The sequence below is a fragment of the Coturnix japonica genome, chromosome 13 (genome assembly GCF_054131305.1).
Source record: "Coturnix japonica strain WE chromosome 13, WE-NBRP24, whole genome shotgun sequence".
Taxonomy (NCBI): Eukaryota; Metazoa; Chordata; class Aves; order Galliformes; family Phasianidae; genus Coturnix; species Coturnix japonica.
The window spans coordinates 10,477,612-10,501,588 of record NC_140675.1 but is presented as its reverse complement, the minus strand read 5'-3'; the positions used below and the strand labels follow the sequence as shown (position 1 = coordinate 10,501,588).

Genomic DNA, 23,977 nt, shown 5'->3' with positions numbered 1-23,977 from the left:
ACACAAAGTCCCTGCAAGGAGAGTGTGCCCTGATTCAGCAGAACAGGTAAATACGTGGGAGTTCTGCCCAGCTGGAATCACTCGTGTGCTAGGACTTAAACATGTGCTACTCGCTGAACATCCTGACTTGGATAGGACCCTTGAGGACTATGGAGTCCAACCCAGAGTTCCACACAGGGCCACCCAATTCCCAAACCTATGTCTGACAGTGTTGGAAAAGGCATTAGAGGAGTAGTTCTGCTGCAGCCTGTGGGTTTGTGTAGACTTCATGAAGACAACAGGCTTTGCCTTGTCCAGACATTGCGCTGTTCCAATGGCCTCCATGAGCAGATCATGGAAGGCACCCAGTTTGAGGTGTGCTCCCTCATGCCTCGAGGCAGCAGCTTGTGACCCCCTTGCACAGAACGAGGATTGCTCCACTGTAAGCTTCAGATCCAGGGAAATATTTCCTTTAGAACCCAGCTTCTCATTTTCGCCTGTTTGATCTCTTTCTTTTTCCTCCTCTTTCCTCATTCTTGTGTATTTAGCTCCAACCCGCAGCTCCTGAGTAGATGTGTTAAAACTAAAATAACAACCAGGGGTGGGATTTTCCAAAGCACTCAGTACTGTCTGCCTCTGTTCTCTTTGAAGTCAGCAGGAGTTTTATTATCAACTTCAATGGGAGCAGTTAAGCCAATGCTATGCATTGTGAACGTGCATATTCATGAAGCGAGCAGCATTTGCTAATGGTACATGGATTCAAAGGGCTGATAAGAACTTAGTAGAAAAGCTGCTTGGGAAAAAAAAAAAAAGAAAACAAGCAGTTCCATAAGTACCAGAAGTAGGAAATCCTGTTTGCCTTGAGCTTGATTGATGTGGTTACTGGAGAAGGTGTGTGTGCTGGTGGAAGTGATGCTCTCCCAAATGGATTCTCCAGTAAAGGCTCAGCACAACATGGCGGCTTTTCCTCAGTAGAAGTAGGGCATCTCTCTTCTACCTCTGCCTGTCTGCTCAAACCTTCAGGGATCTTGCTATTTTTGAGATGGCTTTCCTCTGTCAGGTTTGGCTGGAGCTGGATAATGCACTTAAAAGTTGCTAGGGGTATACACACACGTTCTGCATGAACATAAAATGTGTACTTCTGGAGGAAGGCATGTTAAGTAAGGCTGCTCAGATCTGAGCTTTAAGGGAGTGAAAGAGGTGGTTTTAGACCAGATGATCAGCAAAAAGCATCAGACGCATGAACTGTGATCCTCTGAGAATCTCAGCTATGGAGCAGGTGCTAAGAGAAGGGCAATCCTTGAGGAAAGAGGCTGAAGACAAAAATACGGTCCTTGGGAAGACTTACAATAATGGCTGCCAAGATAAAGTGCATTCAAGATAATGAACTGAGGTACATGGACATGCTGCATTTGCTCAAAATACTCAAAACAACAAAAATACAGCATTTTAGAAGTTGCTCTTTTAGGGATGGAAGCACGGCCCTTATGGAAATCCGGGCCATTTGCAAACATCTTTGGCTGTGCGAAGAAAACAAATGGAAATGGCAGCAGCAACTGGTCCCTTTGGCATCAGGGCTAACTCAGCCCAGGAGAAAGACAGAGTTGGATGTGGTCCCCAAACTCCTTTCATATGTGAATCTGTCCTCCCAGAAACAAAGCCTGGTGAAGAACCTTTCCTGCCAAGAGCAGCCTATTGCCAGCCCAGGTGCTCCCACACACTGTCACTGCCTTTGGCACCAGGGTTGTCCACAGAAGAGAATCAATTTTCTTCCCACCCCACCATTTCCACACCGCTGACAACTCAGAAAACAATTAAAAAGGGAATTCAAAGGATCTGTTGAAATTTCAGCGAGGAAATCTGAGTGAGTGAGCATATGTAAATAGAAAGAATGAGTAGCACATAATTACATCAAATTGTTACTTAGCAGGGGAAGTAAATAACCCAAAATACGCGGAGCAAAAAATGGCGATGAATTAGAACTAATTACTTAAGGCTAATTAAAATAAGAATGGCTTGAATCGAAATATGTTAATAGCATTGAACCTGCCACCTACGGGGGAGTTTAAATAAAGATGATAATGTTGCATCAACTTTCACCTGATGGGGGGGGGGGGGGAGGTAGAAGTTGGGAATTGGAGCTCAGTCTGCTGTGGAGGTATTGACAGGAACGACATGTTATTTATGGTCATTCCTGGAGCTGGAGTTTTCTGGTAGGTGGAGGACTCTTGGTTAAGGGAAGAGAGATGCTGTGTTGGATAATGGATGTGGAGAAAGTACTGCAACAGGAAAACCCTAAACCCCTCGAAGATGGGTAGATCTGGAGGTGCCTTGTGCTGGGGAGAGCTTTGGCTGAGAGTAAGGCAATGAGATGATGGGGAAGGAAAGGAAAACAGGGAATAAGAGAGACTGAGGAAGCAAAAGGGAGCGAAATAGATAAGGAGAGCCCAGAGCCATGACAAATCACCACCAGCTTCAATTACATGAGCCTGCTGGGCTATGAAATCTGCTGAAGGTCACTGGATTCTTGTGTTTGTCATTAAGAAAAAAGCAGCTTACCAGTTCCACCCCATGGTCCAACTGCCTGGGGCAAGAGTTTGGGGGCTGGTGGCATTGTCTGGGGCTGCAGGTATCTGCACTGGGAGCAGAGCACTGAAAGCTTGTCCCAAAAGCCTGTGCTTACCTCAGTGCCCCAAAGCCATCACTTGGTCCTGCCCAGCTCCCCTGGTTTGCAGTGGGGATGGAAATATTTCATCTCCTGAAAACCATGAGCTCCACAGAGAGGTGCTGCTGGGTGGGTGCAGGGCAGCAATGCAGCCTTTCTGTTTTTGCTCCAATGTCCTGGCTGGTGTTAGAGCTAAGTGAACAGTAAGCTGGTGCCAGGCCTGCTGCCAGCTGGTGCATCCAGTGGGATTCCTCCTGGAGTTGTGCATCTGGAAAAGGTTTCAAGCCTGGGGATGGCTGGGTCCTTCCCTGGTGGTTTTAGGATGCTGTGAGCCAGCAACAGAGGTGCTGCAGTCACATGGCCCTGTCCTCACTATAACAGCATTCCCAGTATGGACCAGTAGCTGAGACTGGTTTTGAAAAACCTGCTCATTACTGCTGCTGTGCTGCCTGAGCCCTGCATTGGTGATGGTAACAGACTTTGGATCAACTGCTTGAACTATGATGTGGGGATGACCATCCCAGTGTTCCATTCACACCAATATCTCAGCCAAGATGAATGATAGTGGGATACACGCTCTGCTGAGCACCAGGGTTCAGGGTATGCCCACACCAGGTAAGCCAAGAGGTGACTCCCGTTCCTCCAGCCCCACTGCACAGAAAACATCACCTCTTAGAAAACCATATTTCAGAATGCACAGCAAATTGCAGCAGGACCATGCAAACCCCCTGCAGAGGTCTGAGCTCTGCTGTCCCCTCCCAGGGGGGAAAGGTACCACTGAGAGCATCATGCAGCCAATGGCACGAAGCTCCCTTTCTCTGCTCAGTGTAACGAATCCTGCCTCCCACTCAGAGCAGCTAAGAGAAGTTACTGTGAGTAATCCCATCTTCAGCGTCTTCTGCTGTAATTGCAGAGAAATCACATTAGCTCTATTTTTTTTATTTCCCAAGGATGAGGAGAAATTCATCAAATTGTAATCCAGGGAGAACACGCGAGAGAGAGAGAGAGAGAGAAAGGCCAACACCAGCACACACATACTCTGCAGAAATCCCAAAGTTGACATTTACATTTCAAACACTTATAACAGCTAAACAAATAACAGTAATTATACTATTTGCATACTTTGTTAAATAATTGTTTGTTAGGTGAAGGAAGCCTGAGCGTGTGTATGTGTGTGTGCGAGGAGTGGATGCTCCAAGCCCAAGGAGGCAGAACAGCTGCTCCTTCCCTTCCCAGGTGCTCTGTTTGCTTCTCAAAACAGGGAAAAGTACCCCAAAGTGCTGGCAGGGAGGTGGATAGATGGAAGGAGCAGGGCTGAGGTGGGCTCTGGAGGATGAGGATCAGGGGTGGTGAGCACTCCCATGAGCTGCACAGCAGCCTCCCAGGCATGTGCTCCAGAAATGAGCACTGGACCTTTAATGTACTGACTGAGGATTGCAGAAGTCCCCAGAGAAAGCACAGGAAGAGAAAAGTGGGGAAAAAGAGGGAAGGTCCCCTCTTGCAGCATCACTTTGCATCATGCGCTGAGCCCCTGTGATGAGGATGCTCAGCTCCCAGCCCACTTGCCAGCTCAAGGTCAGCAATTTCCCCTTGCTTCTGCAAGGGCATCTCAGCTTTTATCTCTTCCTGCTCAGCTCCTGGGGCAGGCAGCTAATTGAAGAGCTTTCTTTCGTTCAACCCAGCAAATGTCTTTTAACCCGCTTGGCTTTCCCCATGAATGGCTCTCTCCTATCTATCCTCTCACCGCTCCTATCCCTGTTGGGTTTTTTTTTGTGGGTTATTTTTATTTTTTGGTAGACTTGAATGATGTGAACTGGTGGAGGGAGCAGAAGCCTTCTGCCTCTCCTCACATGGTCAGGAAGGGTGGAGCGGAGCCAGAGCCACCGCATCTCTTCACACCTGGCTGGAACCAGGTCAGGCAGCTAATGTGTTCCTTGGGCTCGGCCACGACTTGCTGGAGACAGACGAGCGCTGCAGGCTGGGAGAAGGAATTCCAGCGAGAGACATATGTGGGGGATGCAGTGCCAGGAGAGCCAACAGCAAGCTGGAGATGGAGAGCTCTGCTCCATGCAACGCAAAGAGAGGCAGATTTAATAGTGGCTTGATGACTTTGAAACTGTCCCTCATAGCCTCAATTAAGACAGGAGATTTCATTAAGCGCACAAGCAATGCTCAGGCCCTGCTGATGGGCAACGTTCCAGCTCTGGATGTGATCACTGTCCATGCGGGTTCATTATTCCAGCAGCAGACAGTGTGTTATTCCAGCTTTAACTCCGAGCAGTTTGGAGCTGCACCAGGACTGCATCAAACTAAAGGAACCTCATGAGGATGGGGAGGAGAAACGCTCAGAAGAACTGCTCGTCCCTCAAACCATTTTAACATGGACAATTAATGTTTTCCCTTCAGCCAAAACCTTTTCCTGGTTTTATTTTATTATTAATTTTTAAGCTGAGAGAATGTTATCCAGCTCAACCCTGCTTCTTTCAAGTGGAAACTAGAAACACTCAGGTTTCTTCAATAACTCCTTTTTCCTTCCCACTATTGCACAGTGTGGAAGAAATATGGAAAAGAAGCTCCTCGTGTGTGAAACCAGCCCTAAAACTGAGCAGTGGATGTTTTGCATCCTGTGCATCGGAGTCACCTTCTCCACCTTCCACTCATTGCTGTGAGCTTCACGGGACAACAAATTTGGAGAGAAAAGAAACGTAATTCCTCTCTTTGTCTTTAAAAAGGAAAAAAAAAAAAAAAAAAAAAAAAAAAAAAAAAACCAAAAAAAACCAACAAAACAAGTGATGGGAATGGCCAAATTTTGCTTCAAAGGATATTTAACACTTCATTTTGCTTCATCTCTTCTTGAATACTTCTTATAAAAGACAAAGGCTTCAAACAAAAGGTCATTAAGAGATAAAAAATTGAAGCTCTTCTTGCAAGAATGAGAAAGAAGGCATCTTGACATTTTTAACAGGTCTTTTTTGTCCTCCTTTCCAAAATGAAAATTAATCAACATTGATTTGATTTCACACACAAAAGCCCCTTCCGTGGATGTGGCATTTGCTGACAGAGAGCTGTTTAGACAAGAAGATTCCAGCTGGTTCTGCGGGAGGATGCGGTACACCAGCAGGGCAGAGACACAAGGACACCACTCTGCCAGGGTCCACAATAAATCCCATCCTTTTTCTGGGTCAAGAAACTCAGAGCTGTCTGGAGGTTATGCTAACACGCCGGGGTTTGGGGACTGATGTCAAGATCTGAGGAATTCCTGTTGCCTGGAATAGAAACAAGCGGAATTGTTCCAAGGTACCATTTATCCCCAGGTGCCTGGGAGCTGTCATTTCTGGAGAAGATGAACAACCTGAGAAGATCTAATATCTTCAGAAATAAATCAGGAAGACGTTTCATTCAGCTCCCCCCTGTGAATAACGTATGGGAGATGCAACTCGCGTTAGCCAGAGGCGGGGGAGGGCAGTGGGAGCCAACCACCATCTGTCCCAGACCTGGTGGAGGACTGGTTGCTGAGTGAGGGGATCACTCTACCCCAGCAGGCCTGGTGTGATACTTAAGCAGACAGTTTTCATCTCTAATGATGGCTAAGCTTGCTGAACCACAATGAAATTGCCCTGGTTTGGATGCCTAGAGAGGCCTCAAGTACTCAGCAACATACAAGACTGCAACTTGTACCTCCACCATGATGGAAATGGATGCCACCATCCATCCATCCACAGGGTTGTCCTGCTTGTTATGAGATCTTGGTGTGGACAGACCCGGAGAGATGCTGCAGGACTGGACCTGAGCAGGGTGCAGGATCTGGAGATATAATACCCCCTCGATGCTCTCCATGCAACAGCAGTCCAACCAAAGCACTCTCCTCTGCAGGTGAGCACAGAGCATTTCTTCCATTGGGCACAGAGCCTGGCTCACAGGGCTGATTTCCACACTTCTCTGCCTCTTGCTCCTTCAGCAGCACAAATCTCTCTTTCTCCCTGCTTAACACAGAGCACCCTGCCTTAAAAATTGAATTCTGAGCCATTCAGGCTGTCAAGCTCTTTTCAAGCATCTGCTTGTGCTTGTTCCTGGGATTAAGTGTGACAGTTACCTGGGAGAGCATTACCACTTCGTCCCGCTCCAATGGCAGCGCCTGCCTTGGAGAGGGCTGGCATAGGGATGCTGGGCAAGGAGCAGCTTTCTCACCTCAACCCTTGTACTAGTGCAGCACCTCTGCTTACCCCTATAAATGCCTGTTTTATCTTGACTCTTTTCCCTGTCTGTTTTAGTCTAAGGACTAAATGAGGACCAATACGGTGTAGCAGGGCAAAAGCAAAGGATGCTACAGATGTGCTCCTCTTGGGCTATGAGCCACCTTTCATAGGTAAGATTCCTCTCCGAGATGGAAAAAGTGAAATCTCAGTGCTGAAAGTTATGCTGAGTGCAGCTCTATCCCAGCCAGCGACCAGCTCACAGATGTTTAGAAACATGAGTCATCCTGAATGTGTCACAGCATTTGCCTGTGATAAAGGGACATAGGTGGGTCAGCGAATGGGCAACATGGAAAGAAGCCACCTGCTTCCCTATATGAGATGATAATGCCGTGAGCTTGGTGCCAGAACTCCTGGCACATCCCTGCAGCACTGCCTCTGCTCCATGCAGCATCCTGCTCTGGTGTGTACACACCACTTTAAATCATCTTGGGTGGCTGTATCTATGTCAGGGAGCAGAGAAAAATGGCAAGGGAGAAGCAAACAAAGCGAATGAAAAAAAAAAAAGCTTAACAAAAACAGTGGCAAAGTCTTCCCACGCCACTCTGTGCTTTCAAATAAATGAGGCTAATTAACTAATTGCCTAAATTATTAGGGCTATTTTTATTCTTGCATGAAGGGTTGGCTTTTTTTGCCTATTTCTTAAGACTCAGCAATGAACGCTCGACTTATCAGGATGCTAATGAAGCACAGCCCTGGGAGCAGGGAGCCAGAGGGTAGGGAGATGCTGGGCCAGCAATGGGCTGGAGTGGGCACCATTGCTGCAGGAAAGGAGCAGCTGCAACAACACGGCTCCTGTTGGGTGATGCTGTCCAATACAGAGATTTGGTGCTATTTGCTGATATCTCATCTGCACCTGAATCTGCCTCCCAGTAAGAGGTTTATCTGACAACCAAGCAGCCCCTCTACTCTGCCTGTTTCCCATTGTAGCCCAGATGACAGAAGGAGATTTTGAGGAAGGGTTTCATACCCAGGCAAGAGAAAAGGAGGCTGATGGCTGCAGGAGGGTGAACATGCCAGTCCTGGAGCCAAGCAGCTCTCATGCACAGCCCCAGCATCACCCTGGACAACCTGATCAACCTGGACAACTGTCTGGAAGTAAGGACAGCACAACTTGATACCAGCAGCAAATCCCACTTGAAAATGGCTCTTTGGCCATCACAGTTGCATACTCAGTGCCCACCCAGGGAACAGCCCATTTGCAAGCCTGGTTTCCCTGCTGTTGCCTTGGGGAGCAAAACAGCAGCAAGTTCAATGTTGCGTGTGCTGCTTCCAGAACTAATTGGGTTTTGCTGTGCTAGTACTGCCTGGTGCCTCCATAAAATGGGCCATGGCCCACTAAGCAAAGCATGGGAGTCCCTCTCCCAGTAGGGAGGTAAAGGCAGTGCTGTTTCTGAAAGAAGGACCCTCCAGCTGTAATTACTGAGATGCACCCATTTCTCTTGCTCTAGGGACTGGAACAGGCCAGCACCACCACATCAGCCCTCATAAACTCAAGGTTAAAACATATTCTGTGTAAGCAGAGAACTGATGTTACATGGCCCCTGTACATACAGTCACTCCTCTGTGACACCAAGAGCTCCTCAAAGTATCCAGGCTGTCCCCAACAAGGGGAGAGTATTAGTCCATCTTCCACAGCCCCAGCAGACCAGAATCCCATGTCATAGGAGCTGCTTCCTTCCACTCAGAAAATGCTGTTTTCTTGGTTGGTTTGTTTCGTGGTGTTTATCTGTGTGTGTGTGTGTGCTTTTTCTCCCAGAAGAAAACTAGATGTTTTCTCCTCTTCAGCTAAATGCCAACACTTAAACTCCCTGGTGGAAATTTCAGTTAACTCCATTAAAATCCCCCAGCCATTCCTGCTCATTTTTTTTGCTGAAGAGCTTGTCCCCTCAGGAGCAAAGAGACAGATAGACCTGCTTTTCTGTAACAAACCTCACTTATCAGCTATAATCAGGTGACATTCCAGGCCCTGCTGTCTTCTGAGCACTCAAGTATACAACTTTTCACGCTAGCAAGTTTGCTCCAGTCATATCATGGAGGAGAAAGTCCCCTCACTGCCCTTCAGATGTGGGAATGAGATCCATTCCCAGTTAACTCCAAGATCATCTCTAATATTTTACCAACCATGGCTTAGTGTGGATGCATTCTCAGCCCTCTTTCTCCACTCGTCCTGGTGCTGCGCCACGCTCCCAGTGTACATCTCTTTGCACACACCCAATCTGAACCTTCCAAGCTGCTTTCATGCCCACTGACTCCAACCAGTCCAGCTGCCACTATTGAAAAGAGCTTGATTCTATCACATTTTGCACTGTCTGTCCAAGCAGCTGTAGTTATTTAATGCTGGCATTCAAACCTGGATCCTGCTGATCAACAGGCTGCAGAATCTCTGGATGCCCTGAAGCACTGGTCTCAGAGCTGGTGAAGGGAGTATAGGAACTACACTGAAGTATAAAAGTAGGGCACGGACTTCCTCAGGCCAGTTTCTGCCCAGGTACTTGTCCCTCAAACAGGGATCCTTGACCCTCCACAGCTGTCTCAGTGAGGATCATTAAGATGATGAAGGTGGGCCAGATGGCAACCACTGCTGCACTCAGTAACGCATGAAGGACACCTCACAGCCCAGCTAGCAAGCTAATACATCTTACCACAATCTTTTGGTACCTTTCCTTTCAATCTGCAGACTCTCTCCTCATCATCCAGCCATCTTGTTTGCTGAAGACCCTGTCCTGAGTGGAGCTGGATGGCTTTTGCTATTGAGAAGTGCCATTGTGTAGAGCTCTGCTACTAACAAGCAAGGTCTCTGTTGGACCAGGCTCTCAGGGCAATGGCGAGGCTTGAAGTTCAGACCTCTCCTTTGAGCAACAGTGTGCTCTGCCATGGAATTACTGCCTCTGTTTGCTCCTGAAGGTTCCTACAACATCTCAGTCCTAAATCAAATGCTTTCACTCTTTTCCAAGCAGTAATCCCAAAGCTACAAGATTCATGGCAAGTTGGGGCCATTGACTTAATTACCTTTCGGATCATTCTCTTGGAAAAACTTATAATTTCTACTATTTTGCCAGTGGTGCACAGGGAACCATTGTCTCAGAGCTTTGTAAATAGAAAACTGAATTATGGCCCCTGGGGTGATTTGTGTGGAAACTTCACTACTTCTCAGGTCCATGGCCTTCCTATGCATGAAACAGAAAGAGAACAGCTGCCCTGCAGCTCCGTGCTCACATTGTGTTTAAAGATCCTCCAATATCTGGCACTGGACACAACACATTAAGCCCTACCCCATCTTCCGTGTCTAAACCTGGCAACGTGGCAGGGGGTTAATCCAGATTTGTGCTTCTCAGAAAAGAGTCTGGCAGGAAGATTTGCAAGTCACACCTCCCTGCTCACTGCCATTGCTCCGCAGCCCACTGCCGAAACATGGGCTCACCATCCTGGGATTAGCTGGCAACCCCAAACCAGAAACTGGCAGCCCTTTATTTGCTGCTTGCTGTTCTGGGCCTGGCTTTCAGGGCTGCTCACTGCCTGTTGCCACTGTATTCATTTCCCTGAGATACATCATCACACACTGCATCCAACACTGCCATCCACTCATGTCTGGGGACCAAAACAGAGACCGGCTGACAACAGTGGGACCCATGGAAAGCCTGTTCTGCAACCCTTGCAATATAGAATATCCAAGTTTCTTCATCCCCTCTATCCCCATGCCCATAGGAGAGTGATGATAGGGAGGACTTCAAGAAATCAATTTCCTAATGGCAGGTCTTGCTGGAGGTGCAAGTCAAGTATAATTTCCCAGTATTTCCCTCCACATACCTCATTTACCAACAGATATGGATAGATTTAAACACAGTACAGAGGTGCAGCTACAATCAATAGAGGCAAAGGACAGAAGAAGCATCTCCTTTTCCTTTAGGATTATGGAAGTCTTCACTTTGAGAGCACAGAAAAGGGGCACTGCCAACACTGGAGTCTCACCTGAGCAAGCACTGTTTGGAGGGGCTGACCGGAGAGTAGCCAGGTCCAAGCATCTGAGGTGCTCAGGGCAGGGACTGGCACTGATAACACTGGGTTAGGGTGTATAGGAACATGAACCCACCACCTGAGAGATCAGGATATCAGCTCCAAACTTGCTACACAGCATCTCTCCAGAGAGGAAAAGTCCCCTGGATACTGCCAAGGAATAACCCTGCTGGCAAACAAGGGCTTTCCCCAGCTCTGCACAGACATAGGTATGTAACACAATCCTTTAAGCACACACTCAGCACAAGAAGTGGTAGCTGATTAAATCTCCCCATGCACCTGTGGGAAGTGGGGAAATATCCGACTCATTGGAGCCGTGAAATATATTCACCTGTTGCAGGAATTGTCTGGTCTTTTTTTTGTTACTAACAGAGCAGCAGAGCTGTGCACATGAAAATCCCATCTGAAGTGAATCCCTGATCAAGGGGAAGCCACGTTAAAAGGTGAGCTGTGATGGCCACCAAGGCTTTGGGTTTTTAAGGGTCTCTTGTAGAATTAATGCATTAGCAAGCTATTACAGGTGAGGATATCAAACTGCTGGGCACAGCAAGAAAAGACAAGGAGTAATTGAGATGGGAAAGAAACATATGGGAAAAAATGAGGCAGAAGAGAGCAAGAGGGAGGAGAAGTAGAGATGTGCAGAGGGGTATGAGGGTGATAAATAATGGAGGAGATAGTGGAAGGGGACGAAAAAGAGAGCGATGTGCAGTAGGATAAGGAAAGAAAAAAAGATAGAGGAAAAGAAAGGGAAAAAAGAGATAAATGAGGGCAAAGACCATCTCATCATTTTGCAATTCCACCTCGGTGGAGAGGAAAATTGATGTCTGGAGCTTTTTTTTTTAATGGCCAACCTCCTGGGCATGGGACAAAAGACAAGTTATTACCCAACCCTGGGTCAGGTCTGCAGCCTGCCAACTGCTCAGACACAATCAGAGAGCCCATGAGAGCCATAAATCAAGTGGGGGCAAAGAGATCACAGAGAGCCTAGGACCAGGCACAGAGCAGCAGCGAGCTCAGCAAATGCAATAATCACAGGAGAAGAGCGAGCCCAGGAATGACACAGCCTGGAAAGGAATGCCCAGCCCCAATGGGCTTCGCTCATCTCTTCTTCCTGCCACTCCTAAGCATGGCACTCCCCCAGAAATGCAATTCCCCCTGCATTTCCTCCCGATTTCTCTTCCTATTGATTTTCAAGCTCTGAATGCCATTTATTTTTGCTTGCTTGATTCACTCATTCATTGAATAAAGGCATCATCACTATTATTATTATTATCCCTGTCATCGCGCTCCTCATCACACATTATATTATTTGCATTGCAGAGCTGGAAGATTTCAGGTTGAGGCAGGAAATTTGTGCGAGTTGTTATTACTGCAATCAGATGAAGTGAGAATTGGATCGGCAAAGGCTGCCAGAGTGCAGCTCTCCCAGCAGGACGTGGAGGCTCTGCCCAATCAGAGAGAGCTGCAGTCCTATTGCACTGGTCCCGCCAGCAATTTTGGACTTGCCTTGCGCATCCCATCTCCCTCCCATCCCACCACCCTCCCCCATTGGCTCCCAACAGAGAACAGGGAATGCATCAGTACAGGAGGGCGAGGAATCAGAAAAAAGACTTGGCGAGATTGCACATTTTCTGCCTTGCTGATGGTATTTATTAGACAACAGAAAATAGCTATTTTACCATCTGCCTCGTGAAAAAAAAATATATATATTTAAAAATCCTCATTAAATTAATGGAATGTGCAGCTGCTGAACAGAGCGTTCCTCTCCCCGTCACCTCCCAAGCTGTCCAGCACTTGCTAGAGAAAAGAACGGGGCTGCCAAAAGTAGCTGAGGCTAACTTGGGTTTGTGTGGTAGAAGAGAATGGACAGATAGACAGACAGACAGACAGCTTCCTGCTCCTCCTGACTGCGGGGCCCTCCTGCCGGTCCTGTGGATGCCCTGTTGGGCAGAGGGGCTGCCTTGCTCACTGTGTTACATTCCCTTCTTGAACACAGGGGCTGTTCTTGGAAGGGAATGAGGCCAGTCTGCTCAGCAGGCTGTAAATGCATTCTTATTCCTAAGCTGAAGGCAATCCAGACTGCAGATTCAGCTCAGTTGCCCATACACTGAGCATGGCAGGATCTTAGGGCAAGCAAAGTCCTACTGCCTCAGGCATCTCAGTCAATATGAGCTAGCCACTGCACCCCAGCATCCATCACTACACACCCAAGTTTGACCCGAGCTGGTGCTGGCCCTGTGGAGGTGCTCAGCTGAGAGTACATCACCAAGAATGCCTCGAGGCCGGCTGACTGCTTAGGCCAGAGGAGCCCCTGCACAGACAGGTCAAACCCATGAACTGAATCCTTTCTACACTACAGTAAGACAGGAGCAGCACAAACTAAATGTCCTGGATGATGTGAATGATGTTAATGGAGCTAGAAGAACAGCAACCTGTTTAATGCCAACAATATCCACTCATTTCTAATTGGTTTGGTAAAGCTATAAGGGTTTTAAGTCAACCTTTTCTACTGATTTCTGGTAAAGCACGAGGACTGGTCACCAAAATCCCACATCGATCATGACTTTGAGGAGCAGATCCACTATATTTACATCTCCAGTGCGCCCAGAGGTACCAATGTATCTGCTTAGCTAATAAACTTACTGCTTCACTGCCTCATTGTGATCAGCATCACAGAATTGCTCAGGCTGGAAAAGACCTTAAAGATCAAGTCCAACTACAACCTAACCATGCCAACCTAACTCTAACAACTCACCACTAAATCATGTCCCTGAGCAAATGCTGCTTGTTTTAGGACCAATAAAGCCCTTTCTTAGATGTCTCAGCATCACTGCAGCACAATCCACATTTAATCCTCACTTGCATTTTCTGCTGATAACAACAGGTAGTTCCCAGCGCTTACACTGCTGCTCTGAAGGTGCAAACCCTCTCCTGAGGTCCTCAACTCCCTTTTCTAAGCAGTTTTTCTATACAGATTTTTTACCCACAGGACCTTTCCACGCTTTTCAAGGTAACTTCATTCCCTTCAGTTTGTTCCTTTAGCAGTTACAAGGCAATGGGCACCAGCTGGCCTCGGGAGATGGGCCCAGCTGTGCAAAATACATCACCACCATGGTGGAAGTGGGATGAGATGGCCACTTGGGCTTCAGCACACAATGGCAAGCTACAGGAATACAGCATGTCCAATCGCTTCACACCAAAATAAATCCTGACATAATAAGTCTTAATACCACCGAAGAGACTATTACAGTCAGTCACAAAAATAATCCATGTTGAAAATGGGTGAAAATTCCTCTTCCCTATAGAATAACATGGCTCCAGAGCATCAGTTCCAGTCAGAGAGGATCGTTTCATGTTTACCCAACAGAGAGGGCAGCTCCAAAAGGCAAACGCTCGTTGCCAAAAACCTCTCTGCTTAAGGGAGATTTTTGTTGCCTCCTGTCAAAGATTTGCCTTTAAAGCCAATGATCAAGAACAAAAGGGGAAGGCCATGAAAGGCAGAGATCAAATCAAAGTCCAGAAAGATGTCCTGGCTGCCTCCTACACGCCGCCTTCAGCCCTGCTCATCTTTAATGAGCAGCAGTTAGGGCAGAACACCGGCTAATTGCTTCACAAGCCGAAGGCTCCTAGTTTGAGTTCAATGATAAATCTTCTCCGAACCTTTACCTCTACATCACCCCTATCTCGGGGGTCATTAGCAGAACTGTGTTGGTCTTATCCAGTCCTGGGGTGCAACCTGAGCCAGCAACCTGTGAGACTGCAGCACAACACCTGAAGGGGAGTGGAAATGAGCACAAGAATCAGCAGAAGGAAGGGTTTTTTTTCCCCTTCTTAGAAAAAAATCTCTATGGGCATCATGAAAGCACCTCTGAGGATGCAGGAATGCTTGGGGGAGGACATTCATGTTCTGCAGTCAGCATGGGGGTAGTTGTCATGTTTCTCACATGTCTGTCCTTTCTTCATCCAAGTGTGATGCACACAGCATGTGGGGCTGTCATGGGGTGAGGAGAAAGCCAAGAGAAGGACCCACGGCTGTAGCTGGTGTGTGGAAAGTACAGCACGAGCACAGCAGGGCTGCGTTCACACAACTCACAGGGCTTGGGATGCAGCCATCAGTTTGCAGGCAGGCACTTTTTGCCTGTGTGTCTCAGAACAGCTCACACAGACATAGATTCACGGCCACCTCCTTTCCATGGAGGGAAATGAGGAGACAGTAAATGAAGGACCTCATCCTCCAGGCCTGCCCTGGGGCCAGCGCACAGGTGAGGAATGCTGCCTTTTTAATGCCAGGAATCTCATCTCAGCATCATTTCCTCAGCTCCATCCCTCCGCATCCAGGAGCCCTGGGTTCACACTGACAAGCCGGAGCATCTCTGGATGATTAAAGCAAGTGCAGCCTTTTAAATCGCTCTGATTGGGGTTGATGGCCGCGTGGAGCTGGACTCTCTGCTCTAATGATGTGTGCAAGTCTCCCTGCTGTAACCAACCCTTCCTGCCTGAGAAAATAAGGAGAAAGGCGGAGGGGGAAAAAAAAAAAACACCCTCCCTTGGTGGAGTCCCAGTGTCATCTTCCTAATGGGGCCTGAACTGAAAGCAGCTCTGACCCTGGTGTGCACAGCCCCATCCTTGCCCGCTCCAAGTGCCTCTCCTTGCCAAGATTTGGCCTTTCCGCAGCAGAATGAAAAGAGCTCCAAAATGAAGGATGAATTTCCTAGCACTCAAAAGGGGCTAAACAGAAGCACGGAGGGAGGCCGGAGATGTCCTGCAGATACTGACCCTCCATGTGACATTGATGGCTCTTAATTCCTAAGCCCGCTTTGGAAGGATTTCAGCAGATCCTATTTAATCACTGCAGCCTCCTCATCCCGGGGCAGCAGTCTGCCTTCTCCTCCTTTGGCTCTCCAAGAACTGGCCGCCTGCCATGCTTCCATCCCAGCACAGGCAATGCCATCAGAGCCACCCAGCTCAGCATCGTCTGCTTAATTAACAGCAGGACTTTGCTTCACTAACAGAGGGCACCGCTTCCCGCAGGTGGGTCCCAAGCTCCAAACCACTGAGTGCAAATGTTTAAAGGCTTGTCAAAACGTTATAACAGTATATTTTTTGCCTTGTTCCATTAGCTCCATTTCCAAAGGCCACCACTGGAACCACCGAACATTTATTTCTATTGAATCCAGCTCAGAAGTTACGATGTGAGGAGCTGGGAGACAGGACAGTCTGTTCTGCAGTGCTGGCTTCTCCCCACCGCCGCTCAGCCGAGACACGCTGCCCTTTGAAATATCACTTTTATTCCTACCTTAGAAAAACTAAAAGAAAGAGATTGATTCTTCCACCTGCTTGATTTGCTTTTGCTACTGAATGAGTTACCAGCGAGGTGGTTTCCCTGGGTGAGCTCTGTGGGGCTGGAGCACACCGCATGGTTTGTGCCACCCCGCCACGTGAGCTGGATTTTTAGGTGATTTTCCTGTTGCTAGAAAGGCATACCCATGAATCTCCCTCCCTCGCTGTCTGCATGAGCAGCATCTCATTATACTGTGAATTAAATAAAGCACTGAAGACAATGCAGACATTGGTTTAGGGAAGAGCTGAGGCTACAGATCCTGGGCTGGCTTTGGGTTCAGTGCACTGCAGAGCATGGGACATGGAAAGGATGACCCACACATTAGCCATGACTGTGGGCTCAGCTCCCCCTAAGCAAAACCCCAAGCAGGGGAAGGAACTGCCCACAGCAGCCCCCTGATCATCATCCCTCCCATCCTCTGAGAAATCTAAAGCAGTTTTAAAGGCTTGCCTGCATTTTAATTCCTTCCTCTCTCGAGAGATGTGAGAGCCCAAGAGTTTCAGCCCCGCTGCCTGGATGCTCAACAAAGTTGGAATCTCCATTAGTGACATCATAGGCCGTTGCCATGGGGATGTCACAATCTTATTGCCATGGGGATGTCACAGACTCAGTGCTGTGGATGGGCAGTGAGGGAGGCAGCACTTCCCAGGCACCGCTGGCCCTGGTAATTAGTGAACTGGCATGGGAAGTGAGGGTGAGACGCAGGATAGGAACATAAAGCTGTTCGGTAAGTATGATCTATTGGAAAGCATTCCCTGATGAGAAAGAGCCTCCTTAATGGGTCCTGTGCTCTTAAGTAAACCGTGATAGACAAGAGAATAAAATAGAAATTATAGTGATTTGTTTTATTGGGCATTTCATTGAGTAATTAAGAGGATAATTGGGAGCGGGAACATAAAAGGCGCCTTGCTCTGAAGGAATGAGCCACAGAACATGCATTGTCAGACGTTTCCCAACACTAACACAGGCTCCCCAGGCAGGATGTGCTGTTCTTATACCACCTAACTCCCATTTCACTTCCTCATCTTTGAGACTGGAAAGCACACAGAGAAGTACCTGTGCTACTGCTTCAGCTCCAGGCAGGACCCAGCATCACTCCAGGAGACCTCAGTGCTCTCAACACAACCTGTGCTGCTTCTCCAAGATATCCAGTCCTTCCCACAGGCAAAGAAATCTCAGTGCTGATAAAACATGCATGAAAAACCCATCCGAACAGAGAAAATCACAGCTCCTTCCTACCCCTAGCACATCTCACCGCACCCCACTCAGCCACCAGAACAGCCACACTCCAGCAGAGGTTTCCTCTCCATGCTGGACTCCAGGGACCCCAACCCTTACACACAGCCAGCTCCAAAGAGGCTCTGAGGGGAAAGCAGCCCCCAGCCCCAGCAGGAGCCAGCCTGTCCTCCGTGATCACTGCAGGAAATGAACACAAGTGTGCAGATGGAGAAACAAACATTTGAGTGATCAATGCAATGGAAAGAAATAGACTGAGTTCAGGCAATAAGTCTCACTGCATATGAAGGAGTCAACCCCAAGGGGGTGAGAAGCTAAGCTCAAGTTGTTGCCTCAAACCACTGATCCAGGGCACCATACAAGCCACCAGCACAACTACAGGTGTCCAAGAGAAACATCAATCTGCATCGCAGCACTGACCAGTAGCCAAGAATTACCCAAAAATAAAATATTATCTCAGCACATCGCTGTCCTTACAGGCAGAAGAGCAGCCTCGCGGGACGCAAGAGCTCAGCACATCCCTAAAACAAGGCTCCTGTTTGAAGTGCATGGATCAAGGCTGGATTAAGAGAGCCCAGTAGGAGCCTCCAGCTCTGCTCCCACACTAAAAGGCAGCTCAGCAGTGACTTCACACGCAATGCTGGGCTGGATTCTGGGAAGGAGTAATTGCAAAGCATGTGCTCCACTTCTCTATGGAGCTGCAGGGAGGGAAGGCAGAGCTGCCTTGTCCTGGCTGTAGGAGCACCCAGCACTGCTCTGCCTCTGTTACATGAGCACTTGGGCAGAATCCCACTGGGTAGATGAAGACCAATAGCAAACACAGCAGAAAATGCCACCATCTGCCTGGCCAGGCGGATCCCAGAAACACATCGGTGCCTTCAGACAAGCTTAAAGAATCACTTCTCAATCACTTTCCCCTCTCCAATCCTAGCAACAAGCAGGGCTAGTTCAATCCAAGCAGGCAACAGAGGATGAGAACCCAGCAACAGCCCCTACCTGTGTGTGCGTCCTTCCCTTCTCACCATGCAGCCAGGAGCACGCTGCTCTCCCTTGGTACCTCTCCAGCATCCTGTGTTTAAGGTAGATTTATGCACTGATCATGGTTGGAGCTGTTGATAAAAGAGTGCAGAGAAAAAAGGTTTTACTGGGAAGTTTTAGGGCTACTTCGTTTTGTGCAATCATGAGGTTGGTAATATTTTAAGCCCCTTTTTTTCTAGGATCATCCAAGTGTTTGGTTCAAAGCTTTAAAAATAAATTGCAGATCTTCTTTAATCTACTATGCATGAGATAGTCAAAATTATTGCATGGCCTAAGTGGATATATTGGGAGGGACCCAGGGCTGAGCCATTCCCAGTCAAACTAGGAGCCGGAGGATGAAACTCATTTGCAAACAGTGTTCTGTGCTTAACACCTTGACCACAAGGGAAGAGGGGGGTATCGGGTACTTGTCATTCCTTGTGAGAAATTGGCCAACTGGGTTCAATAGAACAAAATCGTATCCATTAAAATCAAGGAGAATCTGCAGCAGATCCATTTCCTCCTGTGCCTGAGCAATGTCCCGTGACGGCAGTGAAACCTCATCAAGCTGCTGGGACACTGGTGACAAAAAGGGCCCCAAAACTTCACCCAAAAGCTTTGAATTTCTGAGCACCACATACATTTCTCAGGCTCAACACGAGCCACTTCTTCCTTATGCAGTTTGAACAGCCTCTCTCTTTTACACCACAAACGCCTTTTCCTGCAAGGACGGGGCTCTGATACCTGCAGTGCTGCGCCCACCCAGCGCCCATCAGCTCATGTACACAATGAGAAGCCAAGGAGCTTACATAATGCAACTCTCTGTGTTTACTGCATTATTACAATGGTTGAATCTGCTGATTAATTCCTATTTTTCTTGCCATCTCTCCCCAGCATCCCTTTCTGTTTTTGCCCTGATATCTGCATACGGAGCCATTTATCTGTACTGCTGCTGTAACAGCGAGCAGGGCCACAGTTCTCATCTCTCCTCCCTTTCGAATTTAATCTCGCAGACCTCAATCTTTGTGATACTGCTATTATTCTGTCTGTATCTGATCTAACGGGAACAAGCCTTTTTTTTTAGGCAAAAAAAAAAAAAAAAGAAAATGGAAAAAACTAATCCAAGCAAAAGATAATGACGAGTGTGGCACTAATGATCCTTGGCACATCTCCTCGCAATGAATCCGGTGCTAAAACAGAGGCCGCTTGTTTGCCTTCTCTCTACAGAACTGCAGGACCGACCCCTCGTGCTCAGGATGCTCCCACCAATGAGCAGTGCTGCCTCGGTCTCCTGGGGGATGCAATGCGCTGCCAACCATCTCTGCAGCCCTTCTCAGTGTCTTAACTTATTTACCCAAATAGTGGAAAAACAACTCAAGTGGAGCCAGACACTCTCCAACAACATGACTGTAACTGGTTTCTTTAGTTTAGTTCCCCCGCCAGCTAGGGAAGTAGCTTGGTCCTGGTGGTTATTAATTGAAAAGGAGGGAAGATTAAGTAAAGTTGAAGGGAGATTTACTGTAACATGAACCATAAAGTGCTTTTTATCACTGTTCCTTGCAGCTCTGTTTCCTCAAGGCTCCCACCAGCTTAGAACACCCCTAAAGCACCACACCACATTGCTCTGCATGCACTGAGCCCACCCACCAGAAAGAAGGGACCTGGAAAACCCCTCTTCTCCCTTCTCCTCATTCACATGAACGTGGAGCTCTGAACTACAGCAGCATGTGGGTGAACGTGACTGGGGGACCGTGGGCATTTCTTCAGCCAGATACAACACGGCATGCATTACATTGATTATTAATGAATGATTAAGCTTTATGAAGAGCATTATGAATTTTAAAGCTTCCAATAATCATGAGCTGTCCCTCGCTTCACCCTGCAAGCCTCAAAGCTGTAATGAAAGCAAATTCCAGCCCTGAGCATCTCTAATGGAGGGTGCTGCAATCCAGAGCCCAGCTCAGGGCCACGGCCTCCTTTTGCCAATGAGGAACATCTGATGTCTTCTAATGTGAATGATGCCAGGGATGGCAGAAAAACAGCTCTTGATGATCTATGGCTTTGGGAATGACTGGCACCAACCTCTCAGCTCTCAAGCACCAAGTTGCCCTCTTGTGCCCGGTGCCATTCCTATATCAGCACCCCAAAAGCCCAAGTTTGCACAGCAGCTTCCATCACAGCAGGCATTTGTCAGCAATGAGCCATCTCAGCAGCAAGGAAGAGCCCACCATTCCAGAAATGCTCATTGCCACCCAAGGAAAATGCATGTTCTTTCCAGGTACAGCCTGAGGGCAACAGTGGTGAATCACTTCTTTGTATTTTACTTGACAAAATGAGGGAAAACCAGGTATTTTATGGAGAGACTCACAAAGAATAGGTTGTTTAGGGTACTGTTATTGTTTGGAACACAGAGGAAGGACCAAGAGGTTGAAACCCAGAGAGGGATTTGGCAGCAGAGCCTGGAGCACAAATCAGATCCCAGGACCAACAGCCAGAACCAAGACCTCTGTTTAAGGGCAGTTTAAACACTGTTCCTTTCTCAGGATGAGTATCTGTTTCAACACATATCTCCTCCAACACCACGCCATGCCAACACTGCAGAGCAAGGTGGCAAGGAGCACAGTTTGCTTACTCAGAGCTTTCCTAAGCCTGCAAAGACCTGGATCCACAGCTGAGTGCTAATTCTCACCCTCTTCCAGCCTAGTTTTTTGCAGCTTTTATACAAATCCAGAATACATTTGAGAGATCAGCACAATGTTTAGTGAGAAAATCGTATGCTACATTTCCGCTTGGCATGACTTTGAAATGGTTAAGCTGTTAAGCCCTGAAAGGGAAGTTTAAAGAATACAGTAGGAAATAAAGAAGCCAAAAAAATAAACCAACAACCAAAAACCCACAAAAATAAACCAACGTTGGCAAAATTAGAGCATGACAAAAAGAAGGAACCGTTTTGATAGATCCCTTTTTCCAGAGGAACAGCTCACGCTGGCAGCTGCTCTCCAACATCAGGATCTCTGCAGCAATTGGATTTCCAAAACAGAAAGGAAAAATACCGAACTGAAAAGGCAGCAGTAGGGCAGAGATGGGGGAGCCCACCTTCACCCAGGCAGCTTGCTCTGCATAGTTGCATGGCAGTTACGCAGCCCCTGCTGCTTGGATCCCTCCTGAACTTCATTCTGCCTTTGCTCCTGTGAGAAATGACCAAGTGACCCAGCCAAAAGGCACAGCTCCAATCATAACCATATTATCTTTTTAATCATAAGATGTACCGCAATGAGGTATCAAAAGAAGTCCCAGAACCTGCACACGTGGCATCACACTACGGTTGCTCCAGAAAGCAGTACAGTGATGAAAGCAGTGGCACTTCAGTCTGCCACTTTCAGGCCCACACAACCAGTAGAGACAGACAAGGGCTCTTCCTTTCTATCCAGCTTCTCCTGGGTCGCTGTGAAGTGTTTGCTGTTGGGAAAGATCTTGGAAGAGAGCTGTTTCCCCTGGGAAAAGAGCTTGGGTCACAGACATCAGGTTAAGGTGCCCACAACGGCAATGCAGGGGAAAGCCTCATTTTCCAGTATGTTCACACACCTGTGCAAACCTCTGCAGAAAACAAGCATGCTTGTGAATCCTGATATGGGCATCTCCTAATGCAGCTCTGTACACTGACCTGCCTTTAGTTGGGAATGAAAAAGATGAATAAACAGCCAAAAAGATCTCCTTGCAACAACAAGAAAGCCTATTGAGCCATCATCTCCAGGGTGCAGATGCTATTCACTGCACCATCCTGATCTCCCTTCTCCTGGAATCACCCTCCTCTACAATCTCAATATTGCAATTCCTCCAAAGAGTTCTCAAGCTCTCTGGACTTTTTCTAGAAGCAGAGAATCCTATAGCTAAAGCACTGACAAAGCCCCAGGATTTTATTTACATTGCAAAACCAAGGTCACCCCCCATGCACCCCAGTGCCTGGCCCTTCTCTAGTGACAAACAGCATCTCTGCAGCTATCACTTACTCCTGAATCGCAGCATGGTTACACACAGGTCAGGGGACAGCACACAGCAACCTGCAGAGCACTCAGCCTGAGAGAGCAGCGTGATAAATAATTACTTCATTGCAAGTCAAGGGGCAGTACTTCCATTGATAGCATCCACAAAAGGGGGGAAGGGAGGGAGGGCCAGTAACAGTGAAGCCCTGCTGGTAGTCAGGAATCACCCAGCCTCCAGTGACAGCAGGACGTGTGGGCTCTGATCCCCCATCAGCCTATTGGGATTTCAGTCTCCCTCCACCCCATTTCCAAGTGGGATCGTGGAAGGCCGGTGCTGGCTCTTTAGGAGATGTCAGGCAGCTGACAGAGTAATGCCTAAACAAGCCCAAACCGCCTTCTTCCCTCATCCAAAGTGCCACGTTAACAAGTGTTGAGCCTCTCTAAAGAAATTGTAGCTGCTGTGCAAGCACACCCAGTGCAGCCCAGCAAAGCAAACAGCGGAGTGACAGTGAATTGATGTCTGTAGATGAGGTCTCCTGCCCATGGGCACTGCCCTGCTGGGCGGCCATAAGGACAGCACGGTATGTCCATGTGGGTGACTCTTAGTGCAATACATGACTTTATGGCCAAGGATGCTGAGACGGTGCCGGAGGAAGAAAGGAAACTGTTTTTTCCTTCCCCTTTGATTTACACACACTTCTGCTAGCGCTGGCTCCTGGACATGTATTTCTCCATGCTCAGCTGCTGCTGAGCATGATAATAGAGAGCACAGACCCAGGCATTCGCTGTCTGTGGGCTCTCCCATAGATCAGCAGCGCAATGAGGAAACGGCTTATTTGCATTGCCGTCATTTGGTATTTGCAGCAGGATGCCAGGAGCAGAGAATGGCCACGGTGAAAGGCGTCTGATTTAACCTTCACTCCGTGCACCTTCCTGCATGCATTACCCATCACGGAGCCCTCCCTACAGCCCTCTGTGCATGCCGAGATGGAAAGGAGACTGAAAGCAGCACCAGGGCCAAGGTCACAGCACCCTGCACTGTCCCCAAGGCATGGAAGGTTCCTGTGACTCTGCTCAAGTCGCCGTAGCCCATAGCAGCTCTTCTGCTCCCCCTTGGCACAGAAGACTGAAGGCCTTGCTGTGGAGCGTGGAAGTCAAGTGATTGCATTACCACACGGTCATCATCAGGACGAGAACACACAACCCAACCCAAGCATCCTCCATCAGCTTCAGTGGCATCCATGCACCTCATTCAGGGCACTTATTTGCACTGTTATCATAGCCACGGCCATGAGATAGGTGAAGCCTTTCCCACCCGTGCAGTGCTTCGTAGGTGCTTCTGGAATGGAGTATGGGAGAATGATGAAGGATTTCAACCAGCTGTAAATTAGAGGAGTGGTTTACATACTTTAACAAGAAGATAAAGGAGATCTTGCTCAGAATAAGGGTGGTTTTTTTCTTCATTTTTAACCAAATTGCTTTCTTA

The 23,977-nt window shown here is 47.9% G+C and overlaps 1 protein-coding gene across 6 annotated transcripts in view; it reads right to left on the bottom strand.

Annotated features, from left to right (window-relative positions):
- ELFN1 (extracellular leucine rich repeat and fibronectin type III domain containing 1) overlaps window positions 1–23,977 on the bottom strand; it is an 85,899-nt gene that overhangs the window by 50,214 nt on the left and 11,708 nt on the right. For 4 of the 6 annotated variants that reach the window (XM_085514629.1, XM_015876966.3, XM_015876965.3 and 1 more), the window contains exon 2: window positions 18,488–18,600. The exons of the other annotated variants lie outside the window; for them this stretch is intronic. The gene's annotated coding sequence lies outside the window, so the exon portion shown is untranslated. The remainder of the gene's footprint in view (window positions 1–18,487; window positions 18,601–23,977) is intronic. 6 annotated transcript variants of the gene reach the window in all.